General features: G+C 42.7%; 1 protein-coding gene across 2 annotated transcripts in view; it reads right to left on the reverse strand.

Annotated features, from left to right (window-relative positions):
* The window catches only part of LOC119431365 (uncharacterized), a 233,188-nt gene that overhangs the window by 140,458 nt on the left and 84,949 nt on the right, over nt 1-7,781 (reverse strand). The window lies entirely within an intron of this gene.

The following is a 7,781-nucleotide window of genomic DNA, read 5'->3' on the forward strand; positions in this document are numbered from 1 at the left end:
AAGGTCAGAGCCGTGTGGAGTTCGCTTTCAACATACGGTGCGCGCGACAACCCCGACAGCCGGCACAGACGCAAAGTACAAGAACGCATTTGTTGGCAGAGTAGAAGCCGCCCCCCCTCTCCCTCCTTCCCTCCCTCCTGCGCTGCCTTCCCGCTTTGCTCCTTTCGTGTGGGAGATTGCGTCGCCAGTTACCCTTGCGCCCGGTTGCAAGATACGCATTGGGTGCCCTAGAGCACAGCGTCGCCCCCCCCCCCCCCCCCCCCCCCCCCCCCCCCCCCCGGCGCACTATCAACATTAGTACGTTGCCATTCTCAAAGGCTGGCAGCCGCGTTGCTGGCACTTGCGTAAAATTAAATGTGACTACGTATTGTTATGATGACTCATTATTTAGCTTTCAATGTGCACTGTCTGCTTCGTATCCCAAATGGGCAGCAAGCAGAGGCCCCCTTCGATTCAGCTGCCAACAATGTCAGTATATGGCATCGGCATTGCCAGGAGAAAACTATAATTCTCACAATCATATGCACAAAGTCTTCATCTATGGTTACTTTTTGGAACACATGAATTGTGTGCATGAAAAGTGTACGAAGGATGATAAGTAGGCAGTATAACAATGTGGTGTACTACAGTCTTTCCGCGCACTGTTTTCAAAGGTGTCCGGTCGCTCATACCAGCCCGACTCATAGTGGTGCGAAAGTGCTTACATGCACAAAACCTGCGTGTTTTGCTATGTTCTGACATTATTTGATGTCACTGATGCTGGGCTTGCATTATACTTCAAGAGAATGGCGAGCGGGCGCTGTACCATGCTGATGTGCCCAAATACAACAATAGGTGCTTTGGACACTTTGTGGCGTTCTTCCGGGGAAATTGTGCCCTCTATAAATCGACATATAACTTCAGAAAGAAGCGCTCCACAACATCTTATAGTGAGTATGTGAAACACTTCCCTTTCAAATACAATGCAATAAAAAGCAACTCGTAATAAGTTCGCAAACATAAGGGTGGCGTACATCAAGTTTCCAAATGCAATACAATAAAAAAGGAACTGGTAACAAAAGAAATTAATGAAATAAAGCAAATAAAAGTAGCGTACGGTAGTACGAGAGCAATTTAACAACATGCGGGTGTGTTTTGCCCGAGAGAAAGTGGCAGGTTAGTTGTTCGCGAACGTTTCCTCGATCTGAGCATCAAGCTATGCCTGTTAGAAAGCTTGTTCCACAAGGGTATTACATAATGCCTTCGGGCCCTAAGGTGCAATAAATGAAATTAAATAAATGAGAAGGGGTAAAACACCTAAAATAGCAAGCAGCATGTATTACAAATCAGTGGTTAGGACTAGCTTGGTCTTCAAATTCCAGTGCGATGTGTTGCACAGGGCACTGGCTCTGGTGGTGGTGGGTCGAATGTGAATGGCGATTCATGGCTACTGAATTCTTTGGAATTGTAGCTGTCATTGTTTCACAGCTCCAAAGAGCTGGTGCAGGTGACATATTTTGCACCCAAAAGCATTGTACCAATGGTCCAGGCGTGGTCCTGAATCAGCTGAGCGTCTGCTCTTCACCACTTTTGTTCTCCGCGCTGGCAGGGACCGGCAGGCCTTGTGAGTCTTCCCTGCTGGTGTACCGCTCATGACGTCATACCAAGATGTTTTGCTTGGCTGCTCGGCCAGGTATCAATTTCGCTTTCGCACTTTCTTGCTTATTTAAAGTTATTTTAATTTACAGAACAATTCTACTATCGGACCCATGACAGGTGGGTGTCGGGAATCTAAAACGCCATTTCCTGCACATGGTAAAAAAATTGCCAATGCTGCCCTTTATATGCCGGCACAAAATCCCCAAAAAACTCAGAAAATGCATTTCTTTATGCATACAGATAGGAAATATTTTGCAGATTCTAAATATATGTCACATGGGGGTAGTAAATTCACTTGTTTATGAAAAACGAACTAAGAAGAACATGTACATTGACGAGAAATTTCTGAATTGATAGGGGTTCAGTTCCGCCTCAAACCGCTCAATGCTAAACGTACATTTTAGAGCAGATATTGAGAAAGGCTTGCAAATGTGAAAAGTCAAGTTCTTGAAGAGTGACTATGGAGGATTAGAATGTTGCTTTTGCACTCTCAAAACACGGTGCAAGGCAAGTCCCACACCACACTCCTGACACCAGAAACATGGTTTCTTTGTGCACTTTATTGCCACCATTGCTTCAACCTTTGTAACAGACAATGCATCACCTTGGAAATTCTTAGCTTGCTGCAGACAGGTAAAGTCCACAAAGTACTGTGCCATCAGACGAGCAAGGCCTGTTTCTGAAAAATGTGCACGCCTGAGGGGGCAGCAACACGCAACTAGCCGCCGCCATTTTTTAGACTTTCTGCTGGATAAACTGGAGTTAATGTATAGGCTCTCTTTAGGGAGCCAGAGTTGTGCCAAGGTGCGCTATCTCGGGCTTCAAAGTTATGCAGGAAAGCCATTCTCCCTACATGAACGAGTCGCGCTCACGTGGCATTGCCCAGCAGCACTTTTCCTTTTTTTGCTGTCTTATTTAAATTTTTATTATTATTTTGCATGTAAAATTTGATCACTCAACCTCACGATATGAGCCTGAATTTTATGCTTCCGTGCTTTATTATCTAATGATTACTGAAAATGCGGAGTGTAACAACATATCCACCTGCGCATGGTGGCAACGTCGTGAGCCTTTACAATTCTAAGCAAAGCATCAACTATAATGCTAAGCTTTCATAGATGAGCCATAATTCTTATCAGGCACACATGTGATCACGGCTCGCAACAGCCAAAAGACATGAATGGACATATTTGAAAACACCGCTGTGATGTCCAACATTCCTTGTGTGTAAAGTAAGGAGCTAAATATGATCCAGGTGAATAATGGAGGGATTGCCTGCACACATACATTGTTTGCATTGACCCCCCCACCCCCCATACCACTATGTTGATTCTAACGATACCAGTATATCCTCGTCGTATTTACACATCACGGACAAATGACAAAATAGCTGTGTATGGGTCTAACATGTAGCAGACACACGCACTCTTTAACGCTGCATGTGTTCGTCTCTATAGTACGTGAAGTTTTCATGTGTACATTGGAATTGTGCACCTTCTGCAGCACCTTGCTTATGTTGAAAAAAAAAAAATGTTACATTTTTTTTACACCCCATTTGTGCATCGTGTAACATAATCGACGATTTAGCCAAAAAAAACACCTGCAGAACACATAGCTTTCGGCCAGTCGGCCAGCACCATTGAGGAACAAGCAACAAGAATAATAACGGCGCCTCTGCTATATTCAGGTTCATCGGTCTGCGGAGTGTTGGTGGTCGCCTGCGAAATGTTGGCTTTTCCACAACACAGTAAAAACCCGTTTTTGATAATGTGATGGCACTCAGCAGATAGTGGTGCAACTCTTAGGGAGCCATACAATAACTCTAGGATGAACAGAGTCCAAAGGCCCCCTAGTGGCCAAAGAGGGGACTCGCCAGAACGTCAAAATGAATCAGACAAGCCCAGCCTGTTACCAGCACTTTCAAAGAACCTTCAACACGTGTGGAGGAGACAGACTCCTCCTTGGCACTTTTTGCAAAAAAAAAAAAAAAAAAGATGAGAAAATTAACCGTAAGACATGCCCAAGGACTTACGGGGTTAACCACGAGGGGCTTCAATTATGAAAATGCAAATATGGTAAATTTATTAATTAAACATCTACTGGCATGTTTGTGAGGTTGTGTGCAATTTCTGGTGTTTGATACTGTTGTAAATGTTGGCCAGTAAAAAATATTGTTTGAGATGAATTCTTATATTTAATACTTAGGGACAGTCATCAGTGAAAGCTTATGTAGGACAGCAGCTATGGGAAGTCATATGAATTGGCTCGCGGTACTTTGTCTTCTACGGTAAAGCTCACACATAGTAGCTGAGCTTCAGGAGGGCCACTGGAGCAGTGACTCCAGAGTAAGGACTAGCAGCACCCTTAAAATGCCATGTCCCCCTTCTTGATACTGCTATCCTACTCTTGGTGCTTCGTCTTTTTCTTTTAAGCAGTCATATACCACAAGTGCCTGATACGGTGACTGTATTTACTGTGATGTTGTTACACCTCTCAATGCTGATTTAGCAATTCTAATACCCACATAAAGAGGGCCTTCTTTCTGCATAATTGCCACATTAATGTAAGATAAAATGGCAATCGCATGAGCTAACATGCAAGTTACGACAGCAGCCAAGATATATGTGTGGTGGTTCTGCTGAGGCTGCATGGAGCCTTTATAGTTGCTTCTCTCCCTCAAAATGCATCGCCAACTTCCCCACAAGTACACTTGACCAAACATTGCTTGAATTAATTATTCAAGTCAGTGAATAATGACAATATTCTGAGTCAACAAAAAGCTCATTTTACTTGAAGGAACCTTAACCCCTTCAAGCACGAATTAAATCTGGCGATGAAAAAAATTATCTTTGCATCATGTTCGGCTCTCCATGCTTCAATAAAAGTCAATAAAGATGGAAACATAACTTTTATTTTTTTCATAGTTTTCTGTAGTGTACACATTTGTGGACACTGCGCCTTAACCCAAAAGAATGTTGCACTGTACTTTCCAGTTCGCTTAGCTAGGTAAGTGGGGCAAGACATTTTTTCCTGTGATTCTTCCTTGATTATCTAAACATTTGCGATCTACTTTGTATGGGAAGATGAAAGCTATCATCCTGAGCGAGAGGCACAAAAAACACGTGCAATTTTTGGCAGAGAATTCGGCTCTTTGCTGCGGATCCCTCACGGCGGCAACGCTATGCATCTGGTGTGTGGCACATGCTCCGGTCAGTGATCGTACCCGTCATACCTAATGGCAGCGGTCAGAAGTGACGGCAGTGTAGCCTTTTTGACAGCGTGCTTAGAGCTGTCATTGCTTGGCCTACCGCGCTTTTTGGAGCATTTCTGTTGCACAGTGATCAGGCTGTTCGCAATGTCTGTTTGGAACGCCATTTTGTCCATGGCGTTTCTTGTAGGAGCTACTCAGCACTTGCGTTCCTGAGGTACTCTAACCAGCTGTTGTTCAGGCGCAAAACAGAGAAAATGAGGAATCACCATCACGGGCCACGTATGCGCAAGTCTTGTTCTGTGCATTCTCATCCGAGACATCTGCATGGATACGTCGCCGTTTTTAATTTTCGGCTAACATTCGTTGACAGTCTGGTCATCGACCTTCCTTCTCTCTACCGCATGCTTAGAAATGCCTGAAAAAATATGAGGTTTACATTATTTTAGCCTAGGGGCGTCATGTGCTATACAAAGCAGCTCGCTCGGAAAGGCGGCTTTGAGGCGCCCTGTCCACAAACGTGGACACTAACTTTCGGTAGTGGCGTGCGGCACTCCTACACTTGGTACTCCAAGAAAAGATAGTATTTGATAGTCACAAAACATTGATTGTTACAAATAAATGGCTTTGGGGTGTTTTTAATAATGTTAATACCATGAAAACAACTAAAAACAAAGAGCTACTTACGGTTCGCACCGTAAAAGCTTGAAGCGGCCATTTTCCCCGCTTTCTGATCATTATGTTCCTATGTCCTGAGGGCGATGACGCCACTTGTCAAATAGAGAAAGGAAAGGTGCGTTCGCCCGCGCGTTTCATATCGCATTTTTCAATCTGTGTTTGGAAATACGCGAATGCAAAGTTGGTGTCTATGTTTGTGGCCACGGTGCCTGAAGGGGTTAACCTGTATGAACAGTTTCTTAGGGAGTTTCTTCAGCTAGGTTTTATTGTATTACATAAGTTAATTTCATGAGCATGTTTACAGCGGGGAGCATCAAGCTTTATGTTTTAGAGAAGCATTCTAGCCTCTCATTCTAACACTTACGTGTTGCATGAAAACAAAATGTGTAGTAAAATTATATGACCACCAAACGCTGACACAAATGGCTCCGACATTTTCTACCCAGTCTGAAGAAGAGAGCCACATAATAAACTATGTGAACAATAACAAAAAAATTGAGGGATCAAAATTTTTTCTTGTTTCTAAAACCAATCAGCACAACACAGTATTGAAATGTTTCCTGCACATATTATGCAATATGCACTGCTTGGTGACGGATTCTAAACAGAACAGTTGTTAATATTACAACAACCGAATGCATACACTCTCCTTCTCTAATCAAATAATGTTTTTTAAGTTCTTTTGTTTTTTTCTGAACCAGCTTACTGGAGGAGTAACCTCGATGACTCCACGGGCAGGAACCATCTGAGCAGTCTATAAAAATGTTGCCAACACTTTGTGTAAGTTATACAAGTACAAGTATAGGTGCTTCCATTCATCTTCAATAACTATGCATATTTTTGACAGTTGACAGACTGTACCATGTGTGTGATGCGATGTCAACTCTATGACTCAAACATGTTCCATCACTTAGGTACCTCCTTTCCTGTACATTCTTGCAATCTGCGGCAACATAGCGGAAAAAAAAATGCAAGATGTTGATAGCTACATTTCTTTACAATTAATAAAAAATAAAATTGTACTGGCCCCAGAAAAGCACCAGTGCCTCATAAAGCACCTCAACAACTACATAAATGGAAAGCATCATTAGGCCTTCTTCCTTATTGTCTACAAAGACCAGCACGTCTTGAACTGCATTCAGTGAATGCAAGGATACCATTATTCAAAAGCAGCTAATGTCACACACCACCTGTATTCTCGGCGGCCTTTCAAGGAGGATAGGTTCAGAAATGTATCAAACTTTTTTTTTCTTTCTCTTCTAGAATTCTCCTTTGCGAGATTCAAAATCGTTTGCTTTGTCTGCTGGCTGAGAGCTTGTGCATTGTGAAGAGCTCGGGCTCAGCAGCTGACCCCATGGCCTGCATTGTGTTGGTGACAGAGGATCTTAAATGATGGCCGATGGCAGAGCGTCCCCACACTTACCACACTGCTCAGCTAGACTGCATAGGTATGCAAGAAATACCATGGTTGCCAAGGTAGTTGATAGGAACAAAACCTAGCTTGCTTCCGCAATTGCCTCACAAGGTGCTTCAATTCAAGGTTAATTTTAGCGTGTGGGTGGTGTGTGGCCTGCACCAGAGCCTCATGTTGTGGGATGTGCCTCATATTAGAGAAATAACACATTCTTTTGACTAACGATCATTAGTATTCACCTGCACAAAACCCTGCTTGCACTGCCTATTTTGAAGTTGAGAGTTTGCTGGGAGCTGTCTCTGAATTAATGCTTTAAACTACACAATTTGAGCAAGCAAGTTCACAACTCTTTGCTCTTTTAATTAATTTTCATTGAGCACAATGTACCAACTGCTGTTACGGACAAATTCTTGATGTGACATGCAGCTACATGACTTTTGAGCAGGACTAAGTTGATTTGCGTTCAATATTGATTTTGTTCAATACTCAAGAAGACAACACAACATATTAAAAAAAGAAAAAGAAAAGGAAATGGAAAGAAATCAACAAAAAAAGGTTTGTAAAGATGTATACGCCCAAGAGCCAGCCGAAAATAGAGCTCAAAAAGCAAAAGGTGACAAAATTTGCTGGCAAAGTATACGTTTCAAAACTAACAGTCCAGATATACTTAATATATTTGTCTAAAACAGTGTGCACTGATCTATTAAGTCATTATTCTTGGTACCATCCTGGCCTCCAAATTATTTTAGTTTTCAATTAACTGTTCCTTGATGGGTCCCCACATAGTATTGTGCATCCGTGTCTGCATGCTTGTCATCTCTCTCTTGTATGTACTAGCAGCTG

The sequence above is a fragment of the Dermacentor silvarum genome, chromosome 10 (assembly GCF_013339745.2).
Source record: "Dermacentor silvarum isolate Dsil-2018 chromosome 10, BIME_Dsil_1.4, whole genome shotgun sequence".
Taxonomy (NCBI): Eukaryota; Metazoa; Arthropoda; class Arachnida; order Ixodida; family Ixodidae; genus Dermacentor; species Dermacentor silvarum.